Consider the following 10212-nt stretch of genomic DNA (forward strand, 5'->3'; position numbering starts at 1 on the left):
TATCTCTCTCCCTCTCTCTCTATCTCTCTCTCTCTGTCTCTCTGTTTCTCTTTCTCTCTCTCTCTCGCCCTCTCTCATTCCCGCCTCCTTTATTTTGGAGCGCTTTCCTTAACGAGGGGGAATGAGTGACATGCCGGAGCGCCCTATCGTGCCCGCTGCGCCACAGACTTCCACGGCAACCCACCAAAAAGCCCCGGGGGGGCAATTAAAAGAGAGAGAGGAGAATGTCAGCCCAGGGTGGGGTGGGGGGTGGGGGGGATAGACGAGACGATGAGGGGAGGACAGCACACGAAAGGGGGGGAGAAAAAAGGTAGAGTTGAGAGAAGAGAGAAGGTGGGCCCGCAAGGGGAGGGGACGAAATGGTAAGAAGGGGGGAGGAGGTGAGGGAGGGAGGGTGGGAGGGATGAGGGGGGGAGGGAGGAGAGGGGACAGGAGAGGAAGGGAGTAAGAGGAGGGTGGAGGGTAGTGGAGCGAGGGAGGGAGGGAGGAAGGGAGATAGGAGAGGAGGTGGAGGAGCAGGAGAGAGTGAGGGCGGAGGGAGAAGAGAGTTTTGGGAGGGAGGATAGGACAAGTTTTAGAGGAGGTGGAGGAGTAGCAGGGAGTGAGGGAGAAGAGGGAGGGGAGAGGAAAGAGAGTGAGAAGTGAGGTGGGGGAGGAGGGAAAAAAGGAGAAAGGCACAAATCATAGGACAGAGGAGAGGAGCGCAAGGATAAACAGGAAACAAAAGTATGGGGAAGAGAAAAGGGAGGAGGAGGACAGGAAACGGACGGGGAAGAGAAGCGAGAGAGTGAGGAAGGTAGAAAGTAAATAATCTAGTCGAGATAATAGAGCAGGAAGGAGAATAGAGGAGACTTCCTGCTCCACCAACATTGTTGCGCATCCATCGCGGTGGATCGGACAGGCTGCTAATACGAGACATTGTCAACCTCTACAATCTCTGCGTCCTCTCCTTAACGTCCATCCTCACTTCCTGTAGCCCAGCCCAGCTTCCTCTCCCTCCTCCTCGTCTCTCCGCCCCATCTGAGATACATCTCGGTATGCTTTCCATGTACCATAGCCGGGTTGTTTGACTCTCAGCAGAAAGGTAGCGGTTAGTATACAGCATACCTGTTGGCATGAAAACAGAACAAACTGCGCTGAACTGAACGCTACTTGCCTCAAAAACGTATCAGACAGGCGTCTGACTTAACTGTGTCGCTTTGGATGAAAGCACAGGCTACGTAACAAAATAGTACGACAAAGCAACCAAATATGTTATTGTTCTGCCGTTGTAGATTTCGGTCGCTGTATGCAATTGTCCCGGCAACATACACACTTCAAAATCGCTGGCAGTTGGGCTAAACTGAGATGTACTGAAGAACCCATGAATGTGACAAATATATATACACCCCCCCCCCTCAATTCCACAGCCTCACATAACAAGGAGACCCCAGCGGGCGACGGGAGGAGGGGCAACGAGAACACAAACATCATGGCTGTACCCTCACCCTCGCAAGAAAAATAGATAGAGACAGAACTCGATAAGGAAATAAATCGCCGTGGAAAAACGTGTGTCAATAACTATCGATCTTTTGTTTAGCTGGAAACACACCGTCTAGACACATGTGGAGGCATTGTCTTGAAACACCGCCTCTCTCCAATCAGATTTACCCAGCGCCCCACCGAATGGATTAAGGCAAGGAAATTGATCACTAAACAGAGATTTCAGACAGATGGGGGATATTACAATAAACAAACAACCGTACCACCCCTGCTGGAAAAAACATAAAGATTAAAGAAGAAAATGGATAAAAAGTAATCGCTCTCCTCAAGACCAGAATTATCTTTATAAATCTCAGGCGGGGTAAACAAGAAGTGAGGAATCCCAGGCGGGTCTGAATGCTAATCACAAACTCCGGCGCTAATGTAAACACGGCACTGCATTCATAATTGGGAGACAATCCATTTCCTGTTTCATGTACAGGAATTAGAGTGTTAAAATACGGCGGACGGATTCACCAGACCGGCCTCATCTCATGTCCTCATCCGTTGCCAAAAGGGAACACTCTCAGTTTTGTTTTTTTCTCTCCTTTAAATGAATCACCCATTGCGGAAAATGACGTCCAATCGACTACCTCATTAGAAACCAGGGTGGCTGTTCTAGTCAACTCCCACACCAAAGGGTTGTGAGTTTGATCCCCTCATTCGCAGCACACCTGTAGGCATCTCAGTCGTCGGCACCCCACCCCACCCCAGCCTCGCGCTCTTTAATGTTCCTCTAACTGAACTGAGTCGCGTTTCACTTAATAATAGTGAAGGGTCCTAAGTAATAGTCCAATTATATTCTGGGGTGGCTGGTAGCATAGTGTAGCAGCTCGAGTGTTTGAGTCCCGGCCAAACGGCACTGGGTCTGATCCCTGAAGTCCACAGCGGTGCCGGCCGCTCACGAGAACGCCGTCTGATTATACCAACACATAAAAGGCGATAACGGTCTAGTCGTAATATTTGACAACGGCTTCCGACGTACTGGAAGGTAATCTTTGTCGCCTCTTTTTTCCACGGCAGGATCATAAAACATTTTTCGGGGCGTTTTAATTGTGCGTCGACTTTCGTGTCGGCTCGGAGGTAGTTAACGGCGATAATTAATTTCCTGATTGCACAAACGAGAGGTGTGAGTCTCCGCCGACAAACCAAAGCTGATGCTCCAAACAAATTAGCTCCCGCCACCATGAAAGGGTTGGGGGGGAGGAAGGGGGGAGGAGGGGGGAGGCGGGCCCTACAAGTATTCATCTGGGTGAGGCTCTTCAAGGCTTATTGCAAACACCATTACCTTGGCCGGGCTGCCCAAATGCATACCAAATAACCCATATAAATCATACAATCTGGGCCAAGTCAATGAGAACTCCCCCCTCCACCTCCTCCACCACCAGCACCACCTCATCCTCTGTACTCTGTTCTCTCTCCCACACACACACACACACACACACACACACACACACACACACACACACACATACACACACACACACACACACACGCGGACACACACACACACACGCACGCACACACACCTCTTTTCTCTTCTTTTCCCGCCCGTTTCTGGTTATTTCCACCATCATTCAGTGGCTCTCCCATCACTCTGAGTTGTCACACACACACACACACACACACACACACACACACACACACACACACACTCACTCCCTCTCACTTCCCAGAATTGTGAGACTGCGTGGCCCAGTTTGAGAGCCACTGAGGGCCCGAAGACGAAGTAACCCTTTCTTTCGGTTCACTCCACTTCACCGTCATACTGCAATGTGTGGACTCAAATTAGGGGTTGCCAGTCGCCGCTCTCTCTCTCTCTCTCTCTCTCTCTCTCTCTCTCTCTCTCTCTCTCTCTCTCTCTCTCTCTCTCTCTCTCTATCCCTCTCCCTCTCTCCATTAATTTCTCTCTCTCTCTTTCCCTCTCTCTCTCTCTCTCTCTCTCTCTCTCCATCTGTCTCCCTCTCTCTCTCTCTGTCTCCCTCTCTCTTTCTCCGTCCGTCCTCCCTTTTTCTCTCGCCCTCTTCCCCCCCCCCTCTATCTCTCTCTCTGCGTCCATCTCTCCATCGCTTTCTCGCTCCTTTCTCTGACACACTGTTATTGACTTCCTCCTTTCTCCTCCTCCCACCCTCCCTTCTCCCTCAGCCCGGGCTGGCGTTTCTAAAGGAGAATGGAGGCCGTTTGTTTGACGGACAGTCCCGAGTGCAGCCGGTTGTTTACTGCCGACGGCCGTGGCGGCGGCGTCATCGCGCTTTGAAGAGCACCCTGTTCACTTTTAATTTGACCTGCCAATCAAAAACCCCGAGGCGGATGGATTTCCACGAGTGTGTACTCAATCCGACAACAATGGCCGCCCGAGTAACTCCTTTAAAAAAACACAAATCTCACCATTGACTTTTTATTTTATTTCATTTCATTTATTCTTTTCAACCGTCATCTCCGGTGACGGGAAAACAACTTTTTGTATTCTCGTAGCTCTCGTAAGGTCTTTTGTTCCAGCTTGTTGCGGTGAAACAAAACTCTGACTTGGGGCCCCGGCCTACATTGTGTGTCGTTGCCTTTCACCAGCGGCCCTAAGGTGGGGCGTAGCAGCACCGAAAGGGCGAGGGGTTCACGTCCTCATCACCACGGCGATTAATAACACCGGGCTCCGACGCTGACAAGTGACGGTCGGACCGAAGGCGGCGGCCGAAGATTTGTTCGCGTGACCGGACATCCGTAGCGGACCGCGAGCACGCCACCGTATCCTTTGACAAGACGAGATGCAAAGGAAAAAAAAACGTTGCCGGCGCCACGCCATTCATCCAGTCACCCGGCAACGGTCGACGACACGCACGTACACACGCGCGCACGCAGAAGCACTCACACAGAGACACACACACGCTCACACACAGACCCATGCACACGCATGCACGACGCACACACGCACACGCACACACAGACACGGACGCACTCACACAAACACACCTAGACCTACAGACACACACACACACACACACACACACACACACACACACACTCTCTCTTTCTCTCTCTCACACACACACACACACACACACACACACACACACACGCGCGCACACACACACACACACACACACACACCGGCTGTTTGGTGTCTGTCATGTTTGTGTCTGTGTGTGCGTCGAATCACACACTTTGTTGCCAGGGACTGTGTGGTCCAGTGTCCCACAGTTAAAGCCCACCACAGGAGGGGGGAAAGTGGCATGGTGGGGTGGGTTTAGGGCTGGTGCCTGAGGCTTTGTGTGCCCTGCCCGTCCCAGTGTGGCTTCGGTTGGATGCGAGGGACGGCCCGAGTCTCACGCTAATCGCTGTGTGTGTGTGTGTTTGTGTGTGTGTGACTGTGTGAAGTCAAGTGCGAGAGTCTGTTTTGTGCGCGCTTAAGTCTTCTCCCCCCCCCGCCCCTAAGCTCAGCATAGGGGTCACGGTCACACCAGCGTGAATCCAACAAACCTCAACACGCGTTCGATACGGCGATGTTAAAAAAGTGTTATTTCTATACATCAACGCCCCAACCTTCACCCCTCTGCTCTTAATAACAAGGCCCTACCCCGTACGTCAGAACCCCCCCGCCCCCCCTCCCAGCGATGGCCACCTCTTTTTAAATGAATAGCGGGGGCCAGCGGAGCGGACTCATTGATTGGCCGAGCAAAGGTCAAACTGCGCTGAGAATTGAAAATAAGCCGCTGAGTCGTTTTCCCACGTTTCCTCTCCCCGGGTTCCACCGCACGACAATTACGGGAGGGGGGTGTTGGTGGTCGTGTGGGTGTGTGTGTGTGTGTGTGTGTGTGTGTGTGTGTGTGTACACGTGTGTATGTGTGTCTATGTGCCTGTGTGTCTTTCTGCATGCAAGACTGCGTAAGTCGGAGCACCTGTGTGCGTGTGTGTGTGTGTGCGTGTGTGCGTGTGTGTGTGTGTGTGTGTGTGTTTACGGGGGGAGGATGGTGGTGGAGGGGATGTAGAGGTTGTGTTGCTGGTCGTGTGTGTGCGTTGGGGGGGCAGGATGGGGTTCGAGGGGGGCGTGCGAGCAGCGTGCGAGTGCATATCCATCTCGCCGCCATGCTAACATGGTTTTCCGGCGGGAACGGTCGGGGTACAGACGCCGTCGACGGCGACGCTAAATAAAACACGGGGGCATAAAACGAAGACAAGCCGCGCGTCTAAATTATGGCTTCAATAAAATAAAAAAATAAAAAGTGGGGCCGTGGCCGAGGAAGGAAGAATGAAAAGACTAAAAAAAAGGAAACCTGTTTTACCTCCGCTGAAGAGTAATGGCTTTTCCTGGAAGCCCAGCGTAGAATAACACGTCCATGGCTACAAGCTGCTGGTTTTACATTATTAATGGTGGTGGTGGCCTTACACACACACACACACACACACACACAGACACACACACACACACACACACACACACAGACACAGACACACACACACACAGACACACACAAACAAGCACACCCACACACAGGGATAAACGCGCACACACGCACGCGGATGAAGACAAGCACTGATTCGCCTCTTGACTGTCACTAAATTGGACCAAGTTCTCTCATGCGTCTTGGTAAAAACACAGAGGCATCCAAGAATTACCGAAGCCATTTGTCACGGATTGCGGTTTTTTACCCTTTTTTTTTCTTTTTTTTTTGCCTTAATACCGGCTTGCTCTTAGGGAAACTAATCACAAAACCCCCCAGATATTGGTGTAAATACAATTCAAACCTTGGCTGTGAAATGTCTGCTGCATCAGCGTACCTTTATGTAACTATATCCCCCCCCCCCCCCCCCGGTTCCATCTCTTACAGTGCCTTCCATTTTAGATTAGATTCCCTCGCTGGGGCTCGTAAAATAGATAAATAATCAACAGTCTTCCAATTCAATTCTCGATCCAATCAAGTCAAATGGGATGTACTGGGGGGCCTCCCACTGGGAATAAACTGTGACCCTGGCATGACCTCTAGTGACCCTGAACAGCAACTCATGTTTATGTACCCCCGGCCCTAACCCCGGGCTCCTAATGGACGAGGTAACGCCATGGATCTACGATACGCTCGCTTGACTCTCGCTGCTACGCTTTGCCGCCATTGTTTCACCTCCCACCTCCTTCACCCTCCCCCTGTTGCTGCACAAACACACACACACACACACACACACACACACACACACACAAACGCACACCCGCCGCCGACGCACACACCTTTAATTACGCTCACCTTTTCTCGTGGCCGGTGTGACTTCCAACATATTTGTAATTACCGAGCTCCGCGGGGGGGGGGGGGCCACACTGAACAACAGCCCCGGCCGTAGGTCACGGAGAGACACCGTGCCATATGGACCCGGCGTCACAGCACGGGTGGGCGCTGGGCTGGAGGTGGGGGGCCGGGGCGAGGCGGGAGAGTGCACTATTCTGGGAAGCGTAGAAGATGGGCTTGTTTAGCGAGGACAAGCACATTTCTCCTGGCGCTAACGTTTCCCGGCTCCGAGCGCTCTGCGCTTGATAGGACGGTGGGGTTTTGCTCTCAGGGCGGCGACTGATTTATTGCAACTCTTCTTCTCCACCTGAGAGACTCACAATCACCGGCCGCACAAACGGCCGGCTAAACAGTCCGTGTTCTCTGGGGCCGTGTCTCCTCTCCTCTCCTCTACCCACCCAGGCGGGAGGCCCACCTCCTGCCTCCCACCTCCCACCTCCTCCTCCTGCTACCCATCCATCGCCTACCACCTCTTTCTCCTCATCCTCATCACCACCTCCCCCTCTAGCATCTGCTCCTCCTCCTCCTCCTCCTCCTCCTCCTCCTCCTCCTCCTCCTCCCGCTCTCCAATCCATCCAATGTCAACCCCTCCCTCCCCTGCCTCCCTCACGGTTCCTCTTGAAGTCACATTGTCGTCACCGTTGCCTTGACAGCCGCGGCGGCGGCGGCTGGCATTATTACAGATGTAAACAATCAATGCGGCATTAGCGCGCCGCGGGACGGCTAGCCGCAGCTCAACAGGCCGAGCGAGCCGGAGAGCTAATGCCAGCGCCGCAATGTCACGGGCGGGACCTACAGCAAAGCAATCTCACGCGCGTGTGTGTGTGTGTCTGTGTGTGTGTGTGGGGGTGTCGCAGCGGTAAGCCGACACGCGTGTGGATAGATGTCCGACACGCAAGTGCACCGCTTTCTTTCATTAGGCCTGGAGTCTGGGGCTGACGCTAGGGTTCGAGGTGACCGTATTAAACCCTTTCCAGGAACGGCCGCTCGCAATGTAAAAGCCCCCCTAGTTCATTAGTGGGGATGCAGCCGGAGTCAACCCTATATTGGGTGTATTGTTTGTCTTTTATTTTACAGCAAAGGTGACCGCCTGTGTGTGTGTGTGTGTGTGTGTGTGTGTGTGTGGGGGGCGGTGCCGTAATCACTTTGAAAACCAGGGAATGGAAACGTGACGTTGATACCGCGAGCCACGCCATTGCCAGGCTCGACGTCGCTTCACCTCTCGTGATGTTTACCCGTTCACTCACACATTCACACACCGAAGGCGGGGTCAACCCCCGCCCCGGCGACAGCCAGCTCGCCAGGAGCGGTCGGGGGGAGGCGTCTCGCTCGGGGACACCTCGACACTCGAGCCGGAGATGGAACTAGCAACCCTCCGGTCGCCAGCCAACCAGCTCTACCCCCTGAGCTACTGCCGCCCCCCGTGTTTAGCTCCCACGACCGACACTCTCACCGACGCTTGACGACCTTTTGTGAGGAAGACTTTGTTTCAGCCGCCACCCCAAACAGGAAGAAGAGTAAAAGCAGAAAGCAAAGTGCCCTGGCCCACCCTTCGTCTCCCGAGTGAGGGCGGGTTTATGCGATGAATTTGCATTTACATTCCCTACATCGCCTCCGAGAATGCCGCTTTTGTCGGCATCCCGGCTGAAAACAAGGCAAACAAAGGCGTCTTTAAGAGGAGCCCCCCCCTCCCCCCACTATCACCACCCCAACCCTCACCCCCGCCGCCCCCACAGCGAAGCCACTCTCCCCCCTTTTCCCCGAAGCCCCCACCCCCACCCCCTCCATCCCCGCCAGACTCAAATTAAATACTGTTCATACCATCAACATTCATTAACCCGCCCGACCCCCCTCCCTCCAAACAAGCACGCCAGGGTCTTCAATACCTTGTGTAAACACACACAAACACAGGCTTACACACACACACACACACAGACGCACACACATACACAAATGTACACACACACACACACACACACTGACACACATTCAGGGGGGGAGGAGGAGGAGGTGGAGGAGATGGGAACTGGACTGGGCTGAATGATTGCACTGAATGAGCCTGTTTACACATACTGCATTTCCCTCTCTGTGTTATTAAAGAATGTTAGGCTTTCGATTAGGGCGAGAGATGGACAGAGAGAGAGAGAGAGAGAGCGAGAGAGAGAGAGAGAGAGAGAGAGAGAGAGCGTGGGAGAGAGGGAGCGAAAGAGAGAGATGAGGTTGTGTGGTCAGGCAAGAAAAGTAGCAGGGCGAGAAAGAAAGAGAGATAAAGAAATAAGGAGTGCTAATGAGAAGCAGAGAGAGGGGCGAGGGAGGGATGGAGAGAGAGAGGCCCTGGCAGCGTCAGACTTAAAATGAAAAAGAGAGAGAATGGAGAGAGCAGGTGGAGGAGAGAGAAAGGATCTCTGGCTGATTTACGCCTTCATTACATCCTTCCAACTCTGCTTATTGCAAATCATGATGCCGCTTTATGATCTGCATCCTCTGTTACAACACCGCTCCACTCCATAAAGCAGTGGTACGGTAACCGTAGAAACCGCCTCCCCTCTGGGCTGGGCCTCATCCATCCTCCCCGACCCTCCCACCACCACCACCACCACCACACCTCCACAAGCACATTGAACAACCACAAACACACACGCATATACATTTAACACATACACATTTGTTTGTGCGTATACTTGCTTAAGGCCTGCTCCACAATAGACGATTTTTCAGTTCAGAGAACCTTAGAGGCCACACACGTTATGATAGATGATGATATGTTTTACTTTTTGGTCATTAAATGTGTGGAAGGCGATTTTGCCAACACAGCACAGCACACACTAACCGATCCCATTCCCATTCCATTCCCTTTGTGCGTGTTGAACAACGTAGGCCTGATTCTCAAAGCCAGTCCTGATTCTCAAAACCCAAATCTCTTATCAAGTCACAAGTGGAATCTCGTCATCAGAGTCTTCAGCGTAACCGAATGGCTGACGTCTTAAAAGCTACTGAAGAACTAGAGACAAAGTCCCGGGGACAGAGTGAAAATGGATGGTTCATGTTGCAGCGAGAGCTGGACTTCTCTGCTTCTGTCAGCGTGATTCCCAATTGGCTAGCTTCCTTCCCATGCGACAATCCATACAATGATGCTTAATCATTTGCGATTTCCAATCAGCGGGCCACCTGTTCAGGTTTTGGAAAGTTATGTCCGATATTTACATATCCCACACTACAGGATAATCCTGCAGAAATAATAATCACGAGAACAAGCAAAGAATCTGGGCTTTGCTGACCAGAGCCGTAAGGGTTGTGCCCGATATTGGCCCGGGGGTACACACTTGTCATCAAGTAGTGTATACCCAACACAACATGCGCATCACACACACACACACACGCGCACACACACTGTCATTACCCACAATACAATAGCAACTGC

This window comes from Pollachius pollachius (assembly GCF_949987615.1).
Source record: "Pollachius pollachius genome assembly, chromosome: 17".
NCBI classification, from domain to species: domain Eukaryota; kingdom Metazoa; phylum Chordata; class Actinopteri; order Gadiformes; family Gadidae; genus Pollachius; species Pollachius pollachius.